The sequence below is a fragment of the Aethalodelphis obliquidens genome, unplaced genomic scaffold, assembly GCF_003676395.1.
Source record: "Aethalodelphis obliquidens isolate GAN/ISIS:26980383/991018 unplaced genomic scaffold, ASM367639v1 scaffold71, whole genome shotgun sequence".
In the NCBI taxonomy this organism is placed as follows: Eukaryota; Metazoa; Chordata; class Mammalia; order Artiodactyla; family Delphinidae; genus Aethalodelphis; species Aethalodelphis obliquidens.
In genome coordinates, this window is record NW_020838015.1 from 9,212,297 (window position 1) to 9,234,942 (window position 22,646).

General features: G+C 42.4%; 1 pseudogene; it reads right to left on the minus strand.

Moving 5' to 3' along the window:
* Positions 1-1,050: 1,050 nt before the first annotated feature.
* LOC113611947 (SUZ domain-containing protein 1 pseudogene) lies at positions 1,051-20,101 on the minus strand (annotated as a pseudogene).
* Between the last annotated feature and the right edge of the window lie 2,545 nt (positions 20,102-22,646).

Genomic DNA, 22,646 nt, shown 5'->3' on the forward strand with positions numbered 1-22,646 from the left:
TTGAGGTTCGAGATTCCTTTTGAAGTCTAGGGGGAAAAGCTAAAGGGACCCTGAGTGATAGCACAAAGGATGCCCTTAAATATGAGATGGCATAGGAATTTAAGGGAAGCTGGAGGCTTCCGAAGAAGAGGGAGAACATAACCAGCATTCTAAAGTAAGGTTGTGAGACTGTACTATGAGTTGAGTGAAGGAACGCTATAGATTCTGGGGTCCGTGCACGGATGGCAGAATTGTTAAAGGGGAGAACAGCCTGGGTGAAGGGGAAGAGGAGATAATACAAATGAAGGCTCGTTATGGAAAGCTGCAGTTGTAATGGGAGGAGTTACCTGGATAGCAAAGATGATGCTGGAGGGGATAGAGAAAAAGGATGATACTGCAAGAAGAACAGTAAAAATGGTGAGATTAGGAAGTATGTAAGAGAATCCTACAGGGTCTTGTTTGGCATCTTGGGTGGAAGCTGACCACCTCATGATGTCATCTACTTACTTGGTCTGAAGTTCTTAGGAAAGCAGTCTACCTTGTGGCAACATCTGCTTCTGGGGGCTCTCGAGAGACCCTCTGTTTATTTTTTTCAAGTTTAAAACATGTATTTAAAATGCAATTTATAAAATGCTTAATCTGCCGACTCAGGAGCCCGCGGTGCGGGGTGGGGTAGGGTGGGCAGCTGCCCATTAGACCAGCAGAGCGGGACTGCAGGGGTGCGGCCCTCCCTCCCATACCCTTCTGTTCAGATACCCAAGGGGCCCATGTGCACCCCTGGGATCACATGGCCGAACACAGGACTCCAGAGGTTTCCAGAGTCTTTGCCTACCAGGGAGGCTGGGGCGGCCCTGCCAGCCCATCTCTGAGCAGAGCATCCCCAGATGGGGCAGAGCTGCATATGGCTGGGCTAGACAGGGAGGTGTGGGGCAGTGGGCTCTGGAAGGGGCTGATGGTAGCAGATAGGGTGTTGCCGCCTGCCTGCAGGTGGGGAGCACCCTGACTGAGTGGGTGGCAAAGGGTTGGTCACCAGGCCCAGACCCCCAGCTCCTTTGGTTATAGGATGACATCAGAGTAGTGGTTCATGGGAAGCAGTTAGGTGGAAGGTCTGAGGCCTGGCTCATAGAGTCAGGGAGGAGCTGGGAGAAGGGGACAGTACTGTGAAGGCAGATAAGGGGCAGCAGCCTCAGGTTTCTGTCCCCCACTCCCCTGGTGTTTTGCAAGCCAAAGCCTACAGCTTACTTTTTTAAAAAAAATTTTAAAAAGAAAAGTGATTTATAAAAGCAAAAAATTAAAAATCTCCTTATTGTTAATATTTTAATATGCATTGTTATATGTACTGAATAAAATGTGAAAATAAAAAAAAAGAAAAAGCACTTAAGGAAAGTTACAGACAACTGCATAAAAACAACAACAAAAACCAAAAACACCCACAAACACACACACAAAATCCAAACTGTTTCCCCATCTCCCCTCCCACCTCCCCCCAACACCATAGCTTCCTGTTTTCATTTCTTTCTTTTTAAAATTTTGCCTGCCACCTCTCCATCTGGGAAGCCAGGATATGACTGCTGGTGGGTGGTGACAGGCACACAGCAGGCAGAGCCCCATCTTTGGCCAGAGGGAGGTGGGAGCATCAGGCCCTACTACATCCTTGATCCACAGACACTCATCAGCCAGCCTCCCCTTGGCTCCCACTAGAGAAGGGGAGCAAGAACAGGTGGTCCCAACGGCTGAGCAATCAGCACTTCTGGCCTTCCCACCTGGCCTACCTCTGTACCTTCTCCAACTGAAAAGGATAGTTTCATCTTGGGCCAGAAACCACTATTACATGAGGGATGGACACTATCCATTTAGAATGCAGAAACTTGGTCTTGGCAGTGGAACTGTAAAGACAGCTGCAACCTTCTCCCGTCCCCACTCCTGGAGGTCATTTCCCCTCAGAGCAGCCTGTGGGCACCATTCAACATCCTTCAGGTTCTTACTGACTGAAGCTTTGTTCCAGCTCTGCTCACAGACAATTTCCTGCCTTCATGTAGTTGTAAGCCTGTGGACTAATTGCTGACTCAACTGACAGCTGAACTTTCCTCCTAGGGGAAGATGTAGTGGGCCAAGACTTATACAAATGTCACACCAACCACTCCTGAGCGAGGAGGCCATCTGGCTGGCTGAGGGATATAAGGTGCAATGCAATGGAAGAGATCAGAAAGCCCGAGAGGGGCCAGAGTGTACACACACAGCTGCTCTAGGCAGGGCCCCCTAAGTCTCTTCCCCCTCAAAGAACCAAAGCAAATCTCCAGGCTCCAAGGACAGAGGGGAAACTGCCTTCATTCCAGGCCCTTGCTCTGGAAGACAGGTTGGAGGATAGCCTAGGCCTATGGGGAACCAGTCTGTCATTACCAATCTTTGCAATGCACAGCTTGTCTCTTCCCAAATGTATTGAGAATGGTCTGCTCCCAAGGTAGTGATTTCACAAGGGAAATGTGCTGGATAGAGTTACGGAGCTGATGCCATCAACAGAGATGGCACTCCACAGACCCTTGAGAGTTCTAAGCCTTGCTGGAGCAGGAAGATCTACCTACTTTCTGACCACACTCGGCAGAAGGCTCGGAGTCCTGGAGTCAAGACTCTCTCCTGGCTTTCCTTGTGCTGACAGCAAAATACTGAGCAAGGCTTGCAGCCCTTACTTTTTTTTTCTACTTTTTGGCCGCACCGCGTGGCATGTGGGATCTTAGTTCTCCGAACAGGGATCCAACTTGCACCCCCTGCAGTGGAAGTGCGGAGCCTTAACCACTGGACCACCAGGGAAGTTCCTCACAGCCCTTACTCCTATAGCCCCAAAGTGCAGCCTCACTCCTTGCCCATTTCTAGAAGTAGTAAGCCTCCTGAGAGGTTTTGGAAGGGGAAGTCTGTTCACTTGCCCTATCTTCCAAAATACACTAGAGTTGAGGGGTTGGCACCCTCCCCAGGCTCTCTGAGCCTATAGAGCTAGCCCAGTCTTCAGGTAGTACCCAGATGCTCTGGGACTTACCTGGGGGAAGGGAGGTATAGGCATGGGGTGCTCATCTGTCCTGGGGGCTGCAGAGCCCTGCCCCTTTTCTGGGCTGCAGTAGGAATACAGAAGCTAAGCTCACCAAAATCCTATTGGTTAATGTTTCTAGTGAATTGCCCAGAAACATTTTTAAGTAGACTACCAAACTACTCTTTCTCAATTAAAAATTCATTAAACTGCTAAAACCCCTCCCATGCACTTCTACTTTTGCAAATCAAATATTGTATAAACAAACAAAAATAGGAAGCAAAGAAACAAAAAGGATATTTTCAGATGGACCTTGCTTTTAAGTGATGAAAACATGCACTTGAGCGTGGGGGGATGGGAGTTCTCATTTGTGTTTTAAAATCCCAAATTAATGAGCATGATAAACTGTTATTGCTGACATTGGCTTTACCCCAAGTGGCCAAGTGGCACTGTCTGACTCTCTGAGTCCTTGGTGGGTCCCCCCCAACCCTCCTCTAACCCCACCCTTTCCCTTTCCATTGACTTGGGACAGCCCTTCTAGACATGCCAATCACAGTGGGGGGAGGAAGGTCACAGTACATGGGGTTCAAGGTCACAGTGGGCGGAGCAAAGGGAATCACATTGCAAGTAAGTCAGGTTGTTCCCTCTGCTCAAGTCCAGCTGTCTGCCACAGCAGTGCGACCCACAGCGGACGACCCAAGAAGTGGTGACGGAGGCAGTGGCGGTGGCATCCTTTCCTGCCCGCATTTATCTGTGCTGTTTGAAGCCTTGTAACCCATCAGGACCCAACAGCTGTCTGATCACATTGTTGGGCTCCCTGCTGTCTTCAGGTTGGGAGATCCTGGCTGGCCTGTCGAGGATGGGTTTCTCTTGCTCCTCCTCTGGGCTGGTGCTGCCCATGATCCACTTCCAGGCCTCTGCGTACTCTGCCTCACACTGCACTAGGGACTTGACGGGAAGGGCTGGCCTGCTGGTGGAGTTGGGGCTGCTGACCACACCAATGCTGGTGGGCTTCTTGAGGATGCGGATCTGTGGAGGGGCCCCATGGGAAGGCTATCGTCCTGAATCCCAATGGGCACTTTGGAGGAGATTTGGATTTCCCCACTGTCTGCCGCCTCCCAGCTCTCAGGGACTTCCTCATCTTCCATCTTACTCACCGCTTTCAGAGACCCTCAGTTTAGAGTCTGCAGTTGGGATGGACTTCCATTTAGAGTAGATTTCAACATCTTTTCAGTTGAGAAACACCAATCCAGGGTTTGACCCCCTGGGGTTTGGCAGCAGTGTTAGTGATGTAAAGAGGATGATTCAAGGGCCCTTTTAATAGGGATCAAGATTAGTTTTCTGGTTGCCTTGAGAGAACTAAGTCTCCAATTTGTAGGTTATATAGTGGTTTGCATAGGAGAAATGAAGGAAAAGCAGCTTCCACCTGTTGAAGAGAAGTTTGGGAATAATGAATAAATTTCTTACCATATTTTAGAATGTCTGAATTGACCAGGTTAGAGTCTTCAAGAGCCCAGACAGAATAGAAAATTCTATGGGCTAGCCAGTAATTTTACATGGGGACAGCTGGTATAACCCATCAGGAAAGGACCAGAGGGCAATCAGGGATAAGGGTAAAACCCTTAGGCCATGGGAGATTGACTTCTTCCATCAGTTTAGCAAGCTTTCATTTTAATAGTCCATTAGCTCTATCATTCCAGATGAGTGGGGAATAATAGACAGTGTAATTTTTGTGATATAGGAAGAACTCATTGGATTTCTTGGATGACTTTACTGGTGAAATGGGCCCCTCAGTCACTTGAAAGAGACAGTGGTATTCTCCATGTGTGGAACACCTGTCCTGATAAAAGTTTAGCAATCATAGTGGCAGCAGCCCTTTTACAAGGGAAAGTTTTAAGCCAGAGAGAAAACATACATATGATAGTAAGAACATGTTTTTTTTTCCCTTTGAACTGATTTTTATAATTTAATATCTTTATTGGAGTATAACTACTTTACAATGTTGTGTTAGTTTCTGCTGTATAACAAAGTGAATCAGCTATATGTATATGTATGTGTGTATATATATATATCCCCGTATCCCCTCCTTGTGTCTAGAACATGTTTATTTTACAACCATGAGATTTAGAAGCTGAAGAAAAGGTCCTAAATATCTATCTATTAATAAAACTCTAAAGGTGAGTGATGTAAATTTCCAATTGGAATTGGAATCCCCAGTTAGCCTAGAATATGCTGGATTTTGAAAAGTAAAATTATGACCAAGTTAATATTTTTTAAATAATTGAAATTATGATTCCCAAAATTATATTGTTGCTACCTAACATAAGGTAAAGCAGCATGAGGACACAAATAGAAATATATCATGGACAGTGAGCGCAATGACAAATCTCTAGGAACTTTATATAATTTTTGAAATATTTATATGAATAACATTTTACCCAAACAACTTTAATCTAGGGAAGTCTAAGTATTTTTTGACAACACTTCCCATGCAATTTATATAATCATTTATATAATATTAAATAAACCTAATTATTTTTAGCACCTTTTTTTACAAGATGAAAGAACAAATCCTTTGTGATTTTCCAGTGGCCCTCTGGGAAACCCCAAAGTCAATTTTGGGTATAAAAGATACCAATTGGGATTAGATTTGGGGAAGGCAAAATGTCAAAAGATGTCAGGATATTTGAACAATTTGGTAATGCCATCTGAAGGTTGGAAAATATCACATATTCATAACATACATACATACATACATAAACATACAGACATATACAAATGAAGATCTTATAGCTTTTATTCTAAAATTTTAGTTGAGTCATGCATAAACACAGAACTGCAAAACTCCCTGGTTTATATAACAGAGTTTTGGCCCTTGTCTTTGCCCCACTTTATATTATTAATCAGGATTATTCTGACTGATGGAACAAGTTGAGGTTATCTGTTCCATATGAGGGCTTAGAGTTTCCCACCATCTTCTTTGACTTGATATGTAATCTTATGGAGGCTGTGGAATAAATATGGGGAGGGGGACCAAAGAGATACCCAGCAGCCATCTGGGTGTCTCCAAAGACATCTGAGTGGATAAAATAGCCAGTCTATTTCCAGTTAGCTTTTTCAGCCTCAGGTGGTTGCCTCTGAGATTCCCGCAGTAGAGTCAGGAGGCCTAAAGCTCAAGCTGAGGGGCTGGAGTGGGAAGAGAAAAGTCGGGCAGGGATGTTGAAGGGGGACAGATCAAAGGACTTAAGGGAGCTGCAGGGAAGAGCAAAGGTAGTAAAAGGAGGAAGAAGGAGTGGAAGTGATGGGAAGGGGCAAGTCCTGGATGAGCCAGTTTGGGAAGGCCTCAAGTTTCCCAAAGAGGTCATTGAAGTTCCAAATTGCCTTTGGAAAATTTGGTAAATTTTTGCTATTTATGAAGATATTCAACTAAGTAAGTGCAGTAATGGTAAAGTATGTAGTAAGCAGGGAAGAAGAGGAGGGAAGACACCTGGCAGAATGAGTTACCCATGGGATTAACAAATAGTTAAACCGAGATTAGAGAGCTAAGGAAACCCTTCATGCAGTCTCCAGGGCAGAGAGCCAAGGGAACCCCTATGTGCAATTTCTGGGGTGAAGAGCCATGTGAACCCCCACATGCTATCTTTAGGGACTGGGGAGCTAACGAAACATCCACACCAAATCCATGGGTTTGGGGAATTGAGGAAACTCCCATGCACAATCCCCAGTTTAGGGGAGCCAAAGAAAAACAGAAGTGGCCTTACAGAAGGGCAAAGAAACATCTCTTAGCCAGAAAGAGAAGTAACTCCTTACTACCATGCTACAACAAATCAATGTCCAGAGCACTGGACTAAATTAGGAGGTGTGACTCACCATTGTAGATTCCTATTTTTTCAGCAGAAAAGGACACAAAGGGTCCAAGAAACCATCATGAATACCTGGGTGAATACAGCAGGATCTGACAGTTAATACAGCTCTATTACCTATTGGTCAAAGTAGCTCACTAGTTCTGTACCCATGTAACACTACCCATATGAATGGGAATAGACTAGGGAGGGTGTAGTATTACTAGACTGGTACTGCTGTTGGCAATCTGGACCGGCACAGCAGCTGACCTTAATATCCCTTCCAGCAGTAGAAACGCTTGGGTTAAAATCAGTGACTAGTGGAGAAAAAGGAGAAATAGTAGCTGAGGGAAAAGGAATGAATAAATGGTTTATGCAATGAGGGAAATACAATATTACACTGGTGCCTCGAGAGAAGCTCAGAGCAAGAGAATGATATGGTCTCTTAGCACAATTATACCAGATGCTTGAAAAGGTGAATCCATATGTTTGCCAAGACTGCCCCTGCTTTTGGAACCTGACAAGTTTGAATGGAAGCCTGCCATCTGAGTGGCATCACTCTGGGTTACATTTTGGTCGTACCATATAACGATGAATTGGACCAACTGTTGATGACTAAATGGAACTCTACATGCCAGTATCTTTTACTTCTTGTTTTTTCAAGATACATCTACTATAAAGTATACCATTTGAGAAGGAATTTCCGGGAACTACTCACTACCAGGCCATCAGACTGTGTGGTCTACGGTTCTCAACAGACTGATTTATATGTCATTATAAACCTTGATGATAGAATGCTTAAGAAAGTCCCTGGTTGTAATGGACAAAAAATAACAGCAGCATGCCTGATGTGGCACAGTGTGTTATACACAGGTATATATTGCCCTTGTTTTTGTGGATAGAAAGCTATTAAACAGAATAGGAAAAAAAAACAATGGGTACAACAAAAAAAATTTATTGTCTCACGGTTCTGGAGGCTAGAAGTCTGAAATCAAGGTGTCAATATTTTGTAATAACCTATAAGGGAAAACAGGAATATATACGTATATATTCGTGTTTTATATATATATATATTCTTGATATTCGTATATATATATACGAATCACTTTGCTGTACACCTGAAACAACACAACATTGTAAATCAACTATACTTCAATTTTTAAAAATCTGCTTAGTCACTTTGGATTCTCTTGCTCTCTACTTATATGTTCCATTCCTCTGTTATGGGTTGAATTGTTTCCCCTCAAAATTCAGATGTTGAAGTCCTAACCCCAGTACCCCAGAATGTGATATTATTTGGAGACAGGGACTTTACAGAAGTAATCAAGTTAAGATAAGGTCACTGGGTCACTAGGTTGAGCTCTAATCCAATACGACTAGTGTCCTTACAAAAAGGGGAAATTTAAACACAGAAGCGTTCACAGAGGGAAGATCATGTGAAGGACACAGGGAGATGATAGCCATCTACAAGCCAAGGAAAGAGGCCTGGACAGATCCTTCCCTAACAGTCCCTCAGAGGGAACCAACCTTGTCAACATCTTGATTTTGGATTCTAGCCTCCAGAAATGTTTTGTTTAAGCCACCTGGTACTTTCTTATGGCAGCCCTAGCAAACACCTTCTTTTGTTACCACTGGACCACCAGCGAAGTCCCATAATATCTGAAGTTTTATGGGTTAGATTCTGTTTGTTATTTCTTATGGATCTTGCTAATAGTGTCTTGTTTGCTTATGTGTTTTATAACTTTTTTCCACTGTTGGCTCTTATATTTTGGAATTTTATCTGTGGGTTGAAAGGTGGCTGGCTTACACCAGAGTGCATTTATATTCACTTCTTTCAGGCACCTGGGGTCACAACAATCTGGGACCACTTAATGTGAATCCTTGAAGTACTTTTGAAATACACTGGAGATATGATTTCAGGTATGCCTCTGCCTCAGGGCCTTTACACTTCCTGTTCCCTCTGCCTGACATGCTGTCCTTCACATACGCCCTCAATTTCTTCACATCTCTGCTCAAATGGCACCCTGTCATTGAGGCCTTCCCTGTCCACCCCATACCCTACAGGCCACTCCTTGTTTCCTTATTTTGCTTTACTTTCTTTTTAAAAAAAATTTTATTGAAATATAGTTGATTTACAATGTAAAAATATATTAGAATATATTCTTTTTTTTTTTTACATTCTCTTCCATTATAGGTTACTACAAGATATTGAGTATAGTTCCCTGTGCTATACAGTAGGTCCTTGTTGGTTTTTTTTTTAATTATTTTTTTATTTTTTGGCTGCGCTGGGTCTTCGCTGCTGAGCGCGGGCTTTCTCTAGTTGCAGTGAGCAGGGGCTACTCTTCATTGTGGTGTGTGGGATTCTCATTGTGGTGGCTTCTCTTGTTGCGGAGCACAGGCTCTAGGCACGCACGCTTCAGTAGCTGTGGCACATGGGCTTCAGTAGTTGTGGCTTACGGGCTCTAGAGCGCAGGCTCAGTAGTTGTAGCGCTCGGGCTTAGTTGCTCCGCGGCACGTGGAATCTTCCCGGACCAGGGATAGAACCCGTGTCCTCTGCATTGGCAGGCGGATTCTTAACCACTGCACCACCAGGGAAGTCCCGGTTATCTATTTTATATATAGTAGTGTGTGTACATCTTGCTTTACTTTTATCCACAGCACTTAAGCATTTATCAAGAGAGAAGATATCTATATGACTATAGTTTTATATATATATATATATATATATATATATGTTATATGTACAGGATTATATTTAACATTTTATATATTTATACATATATCATATTCTATCTATCTATCCATCATCTATCTATCTCCTATCCTCCACTGATAAGTGCTTAAGTGCTGTGGATGAAAGTAAAGCAACAAAGCAGACAAAAAAGTCCCTGCCTTCATGGAGAGATGGATAACTAACACATAGGATGGACAAAAGAGTTAATGCCCTCAATAGACAGAAGGAGCTTCTACAAAGCAAGAAGAAAAAGACTAACAACTTAACTTTTAAAAGAATAATCAAGAATCCAAATCGGAAAAGAAGAAGTAAAACTGTCACTGTCTGCAGATGACAAGATACTACACATAGAGGATTCTAAAGATGCTACCAGAAAACTCCTAGAGCTAATCAATGAATTTGGTAAAGTAGCGGGATACAAAATTAATGCACAGAAATCTCTTGCATTCCTATACACTAACAATGAAGAATCTGAAAGAGAAATTAAGGATACACTCCCATTTACCACTGCAACAAAAAGAATAAAGTACCTAGGAATAAACCTACCTAAAGAGACAAAAGACCTGTATGCATAAAACTACAAGACACTGATGAAAGAAATTAAAGATGATACACAGAGGACTTCCCTGGTGGCACAGTGGTTAAGAATCCGCCTGCCAATGCAGATCCTACGTGCCGCGGAACAACTAAGCCCGTGCACCACAACTACTGAGCCTGTGCTCTAGAGCCCACGAGCCACAACTACTGAGCCTGCATGCCACAACTACTGAAGCCTGCGTACCTAGAGCCCATGCTCCGCAACAAGAGAAGCCACCGCAATGAGAAGTCCGTGCACTGCGACGAACAGTAGCCCCCACTCATCGCAACTAGAGAAAGCCCACGTGAAATAACGAAAACCCAACACAGCCAAAAATTAAACAATAAAAAAAAGGTGACACAAACAGATGGAGAGATATACCATGTTCTTGGATTGCAAGAATCAACACTGTGAAAATGACTATACTACCCAAAGCAATCTACAGATTCAATGCAATCCCTATCAAATTACCACTGGCATTTTTCACAGAACTAGAACAAAAAATTTCACAATTTGTATGGAAATACAAAAGACCCCAAATAGCCAAAGCAATCTTGAGAAAGAAAAACGGAACTGGAGGAATCAGGCTCCCAGACTTCAGACTATACTACAAACTACAGTAATCAAGACAGTGTGGTACTGGCACAAAACAGAAATATAGATCAACGGAACAGGATAGAAAGCCCAGAGATAAACCCACGCACCTATGGTCACCTTATCTTTGATAAAGGAGGCAAGAACATACAATGGAGAAAAGACAGCCCCTTCCATAAGTGGTGCTGGGAAAACTAGACAGCTACATGGAAAAGAATGAAATTAGAAAAATTCCTAACACCATACACAAAAATAAGCTCAAAATGGATTAAAGACCTAAATGTAAGGCCAGAAACTATAAAACTCTTAGAGGAAAACATAGGCAGAACACTCTATGACATAAGTCACAGCAAGGTCCTTTTTGACCTACCTCCTATAGAAATGGAAATAAAAACAAAAATAAGCAAATGGGACCTAATGGAACTTAAAAGTTTTGCACAGCAAAGGAAACCATAAACAAGACAACCCTCAGAATGGGAGAAAATATTTGCAAACAAATTAACTGACAAAGGATTAATCTCCAAAATATACAAGCAGCTCATGCAGCTCAATATCAAAAAAACAAACAACCCAATCCAAAAATGGGCAGAAGACCTAAATAGACATTTCTCCGAAGAAGATATACAGATTGCCAACAAACACATGAAAGGATGCTCAACATCACTAATCAGTAGAGAAATGCAAATCAAAACTACAATGAGGTATCACCTCACACTGGTCAGAATGGCCATCATCAAAAAATCTATAAACAATAAATGCTGGAGAGGGTGTGGAGAAAAGGGGACCCTCTTGCACTGTTGGTGGGAATGTAAATTGATACAGCCACTATGGAGAACAGTATGGAGGTTCCTTAAAAAATTAAAAATAGAACTACCATAGGACCCAGCAATCCCACTACTGGGCATATACCCTGAGAAAACCATAATTCAAAAAGAGACATGTACCACAATATTCACTGCAGCATTATTTACAATATCCAGGACATGGAAGCAACCTAAGTGTCCATCGACAGATGAATGGATAAAGAAGATGTGGCACATATATATAATGGAATATTACTCAGCTATAAAAAGAAATGAAGTTGAGCTATTTGTAGTGAGGTGGATGGACCTAGAGTCTGTCATACAGAGTGAAGTAAGTCAGAAAGAGAAAAACAAATACCGTATGCTAACACATATATATGGAATCTAAAAAAAAAAATGGTTCTGATGAACCTAGGGGCAGGACAGGAATAAAGACGCAGACATAGAGAATGGACTTGAGGACACGGGGAGGGGGAAGTGTAAGCTGGGACGAAGTGAGAGAGTAACATTGACATATATACACTATCAAATGTAAAACAGATAGCTAGTCGGAAGCAACTGCATAGCACAGGGAGATCAGCTCGGTGCTTTGTGACCACCTAGAGGGGTGGGATAGGGAGGGTGGGTAGGAGGGAGACGCAAGAGGGAGGGGATGTGGGGATATATGTATACATGCAGCTGATTCACTTTGCTATACAGCAGAAACTAACACAACATTGTAAAGCAATTATACTCCAATAAAGATGTTTAAAAAAATAATAATCATCAAAGGACATGACCATCAATTCACAGAAAAGGAAATGCAAAGGGATTCTAAACATGTAAAATGATGTTCAACTTCATTCACATGAAGAGAAATGCAAATTAAAACAAGACACCACATTTCCTTTATATATTATTGAAGATTCGAGTTTGATACATCACCGAGTTGGTGAAGATGTCAAGCACACTCAAATTGTGGGTATATGCCGGTATAATATATTTTAAGAGCAATTAATTTGGCAATATTCATCAAAATTTTACATGTACATATCCTCTGACTAGCAATTCCATTTCTAGAAATTATTCTACATAAATACTCATATATGTGAGCAAAACAGCACATATGAAGATACTGTACTATAGTACTGTTTATAATAGCAAAAGTATGTAAACAGCCTCATGGGGGATTGGATGAATCAATTATGCTTCAATCCCCACAAGGAAATACCATATGGAACCATAAAAAGCAACATGTAAGCTCTACGTACAATGATATGCAACAATCTCTAAGAGATATTGTTAAGTAATAAAAGCATTCATCCACTCAGCAATCAGTTACTGAGCACCTGCTGAATACCAGGCACTGTTCTAAGGACTGGGGATACAGCAGGAAAGAAACCTGGCCAAAATACCTTCCCTCGAAGATCTTATATTCTAGTGAGGACAGGCAACAAGGTTGAGAGATAAGTCACCACCTATCCAAAAGAAAAATTTTAATGTGTACTTCAAAGTTCATATTACTCATATACAAAAAGCTGCTAGAAAGCAAAAGACAAAGAAGGAAAGGGAAGATTTACAGAGAAACACAAAATGGCAAATAAATATGTGAAAAGATGCTGATGCTTGTTTAACCATTAAAGAAAAGCAAATGAAAATAAAATATAATGCTCAACCATAAAAACAGCAAGAATGAAAAACACTGATGCTATCTGGTAGTGGGGAAAATATTGGGAAATGGTTCTGCTTGTAAGTGATTTGTAGCCACATGTAGTAGCTGATTATACAATATCAAAATAGAATTTGAGAAATAATCTTTAAATTTTAAACATGCTTGCTCTCTGACCTAGCACACTCATGTCTAAGAATTTGGCCCATATATGGGACTCCCTGGTGGCGCAGTGCTTGAGAATCCGCCTGCCAATCACGGGGCATGGGTTCGAGCCCTGGTCCAGGAAGATCCCACATGCTGTGGAGAAACTAAGCCTGTGCTCCACAACTACTGAGCCTGCTCTCTAGAGCCCACGAGCCACAACTACTGAAGCTCGCGCACCTAGAGCCCGTGCTCCACAACAAGAGAAGCCACCGCAATGAGAAGCCCACGAGCAGCAATGAAGACCCAAAGCAGGCAAAAATAAAATAAATTTTTAAAAAAGAATTTGGCCTATATAAATACTTGACAAATATACAGATATATATATATATATATATATATATATATCTTTTTTTTTTTTTTTTTTTTTTTTTTTTGCGGTACGCAGGCCTCTCACTGCTGTGGCCTCTCCCAATGCGGAGCACAGGCTCCGGACGTGCAGGCTCAGTGGCCATGGCTCATGGGCCCAGCCGCTCCGCCGCATGTGGGATCCTCCCCGACCGGGGCACGAACCCGTGTCCCCTGCATCGGCAGGCCGACTCTCAACCACTGCGCCACCAGGGAAGCCCCAGATATATATTTTTTAATAAATTTATTTATTTATTCATTTATTTATTTATGGCTGCGTTGGGTCTTCGTTGCTGTGAGCGAGCTTTCTCTGGTTGCGGTGAGCGGGGGCTACTCTTCGTTGCGGTGCGCAGGCTTCTCATTGCGGTGGCTTCTCTTGTTGCAGAGCACGGGCTCTAGGTATGCGGGCTTCAGTAGTTGTGGCTTGCAGGCTCTAGAGCACAGGCTCAGTAGTTGTGGCGCATGGGCTTAGTTGCTCCGCAGCATGTGGGGTCTTCCTGGACCAGGGCTCAAACCCGTGTCCCCTGCATTGGCAGGCTGATTCTTAACCACTGTGTAACCAGGGAAGTCCCACAAAGATATATTTATAAGGCTGTTCCCTTATTTATGACTTCACTGCTTTAGATTTCTGGCTAGAACATGTACTAGCTGTGCCTCAGTTTCTTCATCTGAAAAATGGGGATAATAATAGTACCTAGCACAAAGTGTTCCTGGGTAAATTAGATGAGTTAATTCCATTAGAATTTATTATAATGGTGCCTGGCACACAGTAAGCATTCAATAAACAGTGGCTGTGAATATTTTTATTATTATACTCACTATTATATATCAAAGAAAAAACTAGAAACAATAAAAAGGTCCATTAACAAGGGCCTCGTATCTTACAAACAATAAAAGGCTAATAAAAGGATACTATGACCAATTTTATGACAAGAAATTTGACAGTGCAGATCCGGGGACAGTAAAGTATGGCCCACAGGCCAAATCTGGCCCACAAGCTAAGGATGGTTTTCACACTTTTAATGGTTGGGGAAAAAAATGTGAAAAAGAAGAAAATTTTGCAGTATGTGAAAATTATATGAAATTCAACTTTCAAGTGTCCATAAATAAAATATTATTGGATAACAGCCATCCTCATTGATTTACATATTATCTACAGCTGCTTTCAACCTACAATAGCAGATTTGAGTAATTGCAACAGAGACCATATGGCCCACAAAGCCAAAAATATTTCTATCTGGTCATCTACAGAAAAAGTTTACTGACCCCTAACTTAGACAAACTGGACAAATTACTTGAAAATCACTACTTACCAAGTCTGACATAAAAAGAAATGGATAACCTGAATGGTATTATATCTTTTAAATACATCGAATTCATAATTTTAAACCTACCCACGAAGAAAATTCCACACCCTAATAACTTATTCTTCCAAACATTTAAGAAGGAAATAATACCAATTTTCCCAAACTCTTCCAGATAACACTTCCCAAATTGTTATATGAGGCCAGCATAACTGTGATGCCAGAACATGACAAGAACAATACAAGAAAGGAAAATTACAGGCCAATATGTCTCATGAGCATAGTAGTAAAAATCCTAAACAAAATATTAATAAGGGACTGGCTAGGTGATGATGATAGTGATAATGGTGGTGATGATGATGGTGATAATGGTGATGATGATGATGATGATAAGGGTGTGTGGAGATAAATGATAGATAAAGCAAGACTGACCACCAGTCGATAATATTTGCAGCTGACTGATAAGTACAAAGGGCTTCACTAAAATCTATTTTTGTAGACGTTCCAAATTGAAATTTCTGTAATAAAATGTACTAAAACTACATGTATTGGATATATTTTATCAATAGGTAAAAAAGAAAGTTGCAGAACAGAAGATACAGTGTGTGTATTTTTTGTGTATGGTAAAGGAAAATACATGAAAATAATAAGATCACTCACACATATTTATAATGCACACCTACATACCTGGATGAGGTTAAATGTATAAAGAGTCTGGAAGGATCATCCCCAAATTACATAATACTAGTTATGCCAGGGAAGAAGGCAGAAGTTAGATTACAGAGATATTTCCACTTCCTAATTGTTTTACTTTGCTATGTTGTTTACATTCTTTGCCCCACATTGCATTGCCCTTCAAGGAGAAAAAAATAATAAAGACTAAAAATGGAAGAGCAAAGGAGATGGCCTTGAGTTAGAGCATGACCCCACAAACTGAGATGACAGCAAAGGAGCCATGGAAAACCAGGAAACCACTCACACTCCAAGGCTCTGCCAGAAATTTTTAACTAATAACAGCCTCTTTGGAACAACTACTGATGATACCACACAGAGCTGAAAACCATTGGCCCTTAGGAAAACTCAACAATAAAATTTCTTAGGCTAAAGGCCCAGAAATTTTGACTTGCTGAGGAGCTGGAGTGATGAACTGATTTCTCTTGATGGAGAGCACAAATCATCTAACTGATCATGTTTGCCCTTTTCACTGTGGCTGCCATGAAGCTCACAGATAAAATGTTCAGCTCAGTTTATCTGAACTAAGGCCAGATGATCTGTCTCTTCACAGAAACTTTACCTGCTTCTTGATCTTCTATTCCCTCTAAATTTCTCTAATTCTTATTTTCAACTAATTGCCCTTTCCCATTTTGCTGTGGGAAAACCAAGTGGGAAACAAACAACCTATCTGAGACTCAATCATTTTCTTTTCCTCTTTAGAAAGCTACTTGGGGTGGGGTGGGAAGAGTGTTCAGAGAGTCTGAAGACTACTACAGAAGAGTCTTCAGAGACCAAGTTGGGTTAGCCACTCTGCAATGGCTGGATGTGAAATGTGTTGTTTGTTCATTCATTGATAACTTGTGTTTCTCATCTGACCAGCAATTCCATCTCTATAACTTTGTCCTATGGTAAGAATCATGGATGTGCACAGAGATTTAACTGCAGGAACCTTCATCACAGCTTTGTCTTTAAAACCATAATATTGAAAATAACCTACATGCCCAATCACTGAGAAATGAGAGAATAAGTTATGGAACCTCCAAAGGATGGAAAGGCAGGCAACCATTAAAAGTAACACTATAGACGATTAAGAGACTAAAGAGACACAGAAACCAAATTTGAAGTATGAACCTTGTCTGGAATCTTAATTTGAACAGACAAAAAATCTTTGAGATAATCATTAAAGTTTGAGCCCTGACTAGATATTTGATATTAAGGAATTTAACCACTAATGATCTGAAGATATTATTGTTAATTATTTTACCTTGAATAATGGTATGGACCTTTTGTGTGTGTGTGTGTGTGTGGTTCGTGGGCCTCTCACTGTTGTGGCCTCTCCCGTTGTGGAGCACAGGCTTGGGACGCGCAGGCTCAGCGGCCATGGCTCACGAGCCCAGCCGCTCCACGGCATGTGGGATCTTCCTGGACCGGGGCACGAACCCGTGTCCCCTGCATTGGCAGGTGGACTCTCAACCACTGCGCCACCAGGGAAGCCCATGGTATGGACCTTTAAGTCCTTATCGTTTACAGATACATAATGGAGTATTTATGGATAAAACAATATGTCTGGGACTTGCTTCAAATAATAACAGACATGTAAAAATTTATTGAGCTGTACACTTAATATCTGTGCATTTTATGTTATACCTCAATTAAAAACAAAGAAAAAAACAATCTGGGAGGAAGAAATGAATGCGTAGTCTAGGTTAGGGGTTGGCAAACTTTTTCTGTAAAGAGCCAGATAGCAAATATTTTAGAATTGTGAAGCCTATGGTTCCTGCAGCAACTACTCAGCTTTGCCATTGCAGGGTGAGAGCAGCTACAGACAATACACAAAACAATTATGCTCCTTGACTGTGTTACAATAATATTTCATTTATGGGCACTATGATTTGAATTTTGTATCATATTCACATTTCACAAAATATTCTTCTTTTTTTTTCCAACCATTAAAAAAATGTGAAAACCATTCTTAAGCTTATGGCTGTATAAAAGCATGCCAGATTTGGCCCACTGCCTGCAGTTTTCCATCTCCTGGTCTAGATGAAATAAGACTGGCCAAGAGTTGATGATTGATGAGACTGGGTGATGTGCAAAATGGGGTTTCATTATACAGTTCTCAAAGTTTGAAAACTTCCACAGAAATAAACTAAGTTTGGAAATAAACTACTATAGAAATAAAGTTAATGGCATGGAAGGATAGCTGTGACGTGAAGAAGAGGCAGGCCACAAGATCATGCTCCCAACTGTTTAATAACAAACAAACATCTGTCCCCCAAGATATTACAATAGTTTGCGGCCCTCCAAGGCTCAACTCTACCTGACACGATCTTATTCCTTGGTATTTAATTTCTTTAATGGGATTTTCTTGGGTATCACAGGAGCAGCTCTGACATAGAGTTCATGGAAGATCCATTAAATATATACATGATCGGTGCTACAAGTCCATGGGGAGTGGATAATAATCAGGTATTAACTCACTTAATTATCATCCCAAGCCTCAAGGATAGGCCCTGATATCATCCTCATTTCCTAGAGAGGATACTGAGGCCTAGACAGGAAAAGTGACTTGTCTGAGATCACACAACCAGTGATTAGAAGGTGAGGTGGTGAGAAAATGAAAAGCAGAGAACTCCTCCCTAGCTGTTGTGGCACCACGGTTTTCAGAGATGCAACCCTCAGTCTGCTTCTGGATGCCCTAAAAAATTAATTCTCCTTCTAAACTACAGAAAACATTGTTTGGTTTTTAACTCAAGAATAACAAAATGTTAGGGCTTCCCTGGTGGCGCAGTGGTTGAGAGTCTGCCTGCCGATGCAGGGGACACGGGTTCGTGCCCCCGTCTGGGAAGATCCCACATGCCGCAGAGCAGCTAGGCCCGTGAGCCATGGCTGCTGAGCCTGCGCGTCCAGAGCCTGTGCTCCGCAACGGGAGAGGCCACAACAGTGAGAGGCCCGTGTACCGCCAAAAAAAAAAAGGATTACAAAATGTTACATTTACATTGTGCTTTACAGTTTAACTTAAAATCTTAATATTCAAAGCCACAATAAGGAAAAGAGAAACCAAAAATTAAGGAGATAGTTGCAAAACACGTCACCAAGACAATGCAATATAAAAATGAGCAAAAGATCTGAACATGCACCTCACAAAACAGGATCTCCAAGTGATCAATACATATATGAAAAGGTAGTCATCAGGGAATATAAATCAAAACCTCAATGTCTGAATCCTCCATTGGAATGTTGAAACCAAAAAGGCTGGGATTTTTGTTTTCATGGATGTATTGTTGATCTCAAAGAGCCACCCATCATGGACCCCAAAGAATCCCAACATGACCCTTCACATTCCCATTCCTGTCTCCATGGACCCTTGTCACTCATCCTATAGACCTCCTATTGTTCACTTCACAAACCCCCATCACTCACCCAACAGACCCTCCATCACTCACCCCAGACCCCCTTCACTCACTCTATAGACCCCCTTTACTCATCCCCTTGAAATCCCATCATTCACCCTACAGGCAGCATTGCTCACCTCACAGATCCCCCATCACTCACCCCCATAAACTCCCCATCACATACCCCACACACCTGATCCTCCAGACTCCCCTATCACTGTAGTTCACATCATTCAGTCCAAAGGACCCCTCATTAGAGCTTCCACATGTCCCCATCACTGACCAGACAGACTCCCATCACTCAGCCAGGCCCCTCACCCTGGCTCTGCGCTCAGGACCCAAAAGCTCCCCAGGCTTGGAGGAGCTTGGCTCCCCGCTTGCACAAATGGGCTCAACATCCCTCGAAAATCCCTTCCCCTTCCAGCTCTCCTCGGTGGGTCTGGATGGCGCATTAGCTTATCTTTCGCCAGATCAGAACCAGCCGCCAAACCCAGCTCTGCCAGTAGCAAAAATGGCGTCATTCGCTCTGCGCCAGCAACTCTGTTGCCGGCCGGGAAATGGCTAGTGCCTCCCACGGCTTCTGGGGGCTGCCATTCCAGCCAGAAGATATATGCGTTTTGGAGCTCGGGGAGTCCCCGTGATATTTCCGAGGCAGGGTGCTCGAAAGCAGTGTGAAGCTCGGAAGCGCCGCGACTGTCCTGGGGGGGAGATTCCAGGCCCTGAGCGGAGGCACCGCGTGAGCAAAGGCGTGGCGATGCGACTGGCTGGGGTGTTCGGTGGGAACCGGGGGGCGAGGCGGGGAGTGGAAGCACCACCTGAAAGACTGTTCTGTGGAAGCCTCATTTCTAAAACGTCTGGAGAAAGTGAAGAGTACCTTGACATGTTTGTATTCACTTGGGGGCTCAGACCTCACTGCCGACGCATTCCTCCGAGCCTAGCGTCACCACCCTCCTGCCCTCCTATTGCTCCTTCCTCAGGTCAGGGCCCGCCCCCTCTTGTCACTCACAGCCTGGACTTTCTACCCGCGTCAGTTAAAGTGGGCAGAAGCGACCTTTTGCAGCCCATATCAAAGCTCAAAGAGTTGAGTCAGAGGTTCAAGGTGAAACCTAAGGGGCACTGATTTTAGAAAACTTAACAAAGGGCTAGATTGAAGTCAGCCCAGAACGGGAATAAATAGTTAACAAAGGCGTAGGTTCTATATCTACAAACTAGAGGATCTCTGATGGTGCAGTATTTAAGAATGTCCTAGGATTCAAGATCTCTACCAAGTTGTATGGATGGAGAAAACTTAACAAAAATCTTGATTTCAAGGTCAAATTAGGAGGGCTCTGATAGTGGAATGGTGGCCCAGTTCCAAAGTCATTCAGAGAGGCTTTGAAAATGGAAATGTTAACTTAGACCCAAATCTGAAATAGACCAGAGAAGCATTAATAGTGGTATAATTAACAATGGCCCACAACTCACAACCTATACCAAAGGGGCAATGATGGTGGAAGAGTTAACAAAGACCTGACTTCAAGGTCACACGTAATGGGCACTCATGATACAAACATTAACTGAGGGCTGGGGTTGATGCACATAGGAGAAGAGGCACTAACAGTGGAAGAGTTAGCAGATGTTTGATTTTCCATACACACCAAAGGAACATAGATGGGGAGAATTTAACTGAGACCTGTAGTCAATGTACAGACCCTGGGGAGCAACAATAGGGAAAGAGTTAACAGGCTTGAGAAAAGATTCACGCATAAATTGCCCTGATAGTGAAAAAGTGAACAGACCTCCAAGTGCAATACACAGACACAAGGGACTGTTTACTATCTACCCTCAAAAGCCTAGATTCTACATCTAGATCAGAACCCATTAATGGTGGAATAGATAACAGTTGCCTGAGTTCAAGGTAAAAATCAGAGATTGATTTAGGTTGGAAAAGTTAACAGGGGCACAGGTTGGGAGGACATAGATAAGGGATTCTTGTGGTGGAATGGCTAACAGTGGCTGGGATTTGAGATCACACAGAGGGCATGGATGGTGGAAGAGTTAACAAGGACATAGTTTGAGTACTGACCAGGTGGGCATCAATGGTGGAATATTTCAAAGATGCCTGTATTTGCTTCCTATTGCTGCTCTAACAAATGACCACAAACTTGTGTTGGCTTAAACCAATACAAGTTTATTACTTTACAGTTCTGGAGGTCAGAAGTCCAAAGTGGGTTTCACTGGGCTGAAGTCAAGGTGTTGGCAAGGCTGTACTCCCTCTGGAAGTTCTAGGGAGAATTCATTTCCTTGCTTTTTCCAGCTTCCTTGGCTAATGACCCCTTCTTCCATCTTCAAAGCAAGCAATGTAGCATCTTCAACTCTCTCTTTGACTGTGACCTTCTGTTTCCACCATCACACCTCCTTCTCTGACTCTGACTCTCCTCCCTCTCTCCCTCTCTCTTATGAGGAGCCTTGTGATTACATTAGACCCATCTGGATAATCCACAATAATCTTCCCATCTCAAGATTCTTTTTCTTTTTCTTTTTTTTCCTTTTTTTTGGCCGCACCACACAGCATGAGGGATCTCAGTTTCCCAACCATGCCACCTGCAGTGGAAGCCAGGAGATTTAACCACTGGACCACCAGGGAAGTCCCAAAATTCTTAATCACATCTGCCATGTCCCTATTGCCATGTAAGAAAACATATTTACAGATTCCAAGGATTGGGACGTGGATATATTTGGGAGACCATTATTCTATCTACCATAATGCCTAATTCTGAGGTCAAACCAGAGGGTTAATGGTGGTGGAAAATCTGATTCAGACACAGTGTATTAATAGGGGAAGACAACTGATGGTAGATCAGGTTTGAATTCAAACCAGATGGGCATCAATGAGGGGCTCGAGCTGTTATGTCAGAATTGTTTCAAAGGCCTAGGTTCAAGGTTAGAACAAAGGAAATTGATAGAAATCTCAATAGAGACTCTGGACCAAGGTTACAGGAGCATTGATGGTGGACACATTAACAGAGGCCCAGGTTTAAGATATAAAACATAGGCACACTGATGGTGGAATACTTATCAGAGCCCTGGTTTTGAGATTAAAACTGAAGGTCACTGATGATTAAAGATTTAACAGATAGATTCATGGTCAGAAAAGAGGGGCATTGGTAGTAAAATCTACAACTGTGATCTGGGTTTAATATAAAGATCAGAGAGGGGAACTAATGGTGTTAAGAAACTTGGATTTGATTGACAGATCAGAAGAGGCATTAATGAAGGAAGAAATAAAAATAGAACTCGGGTTTGGGTTTCACGCCAGACTGAATTGATGATGAAATAGTTACTTAACAGAGACCTAAGTTAGATGTCCCGACAAGCGGCACATTAGTGGCAGAAGTATTAACAGAAGGCTGTGTAGAGAGAAAATTGAACAGAGAACCAGGTGCAAGTCAGACCTGAGAGGAAGAGTTAACAGAGGACCAGGACCAAGGTTCAGATCTGAGGGA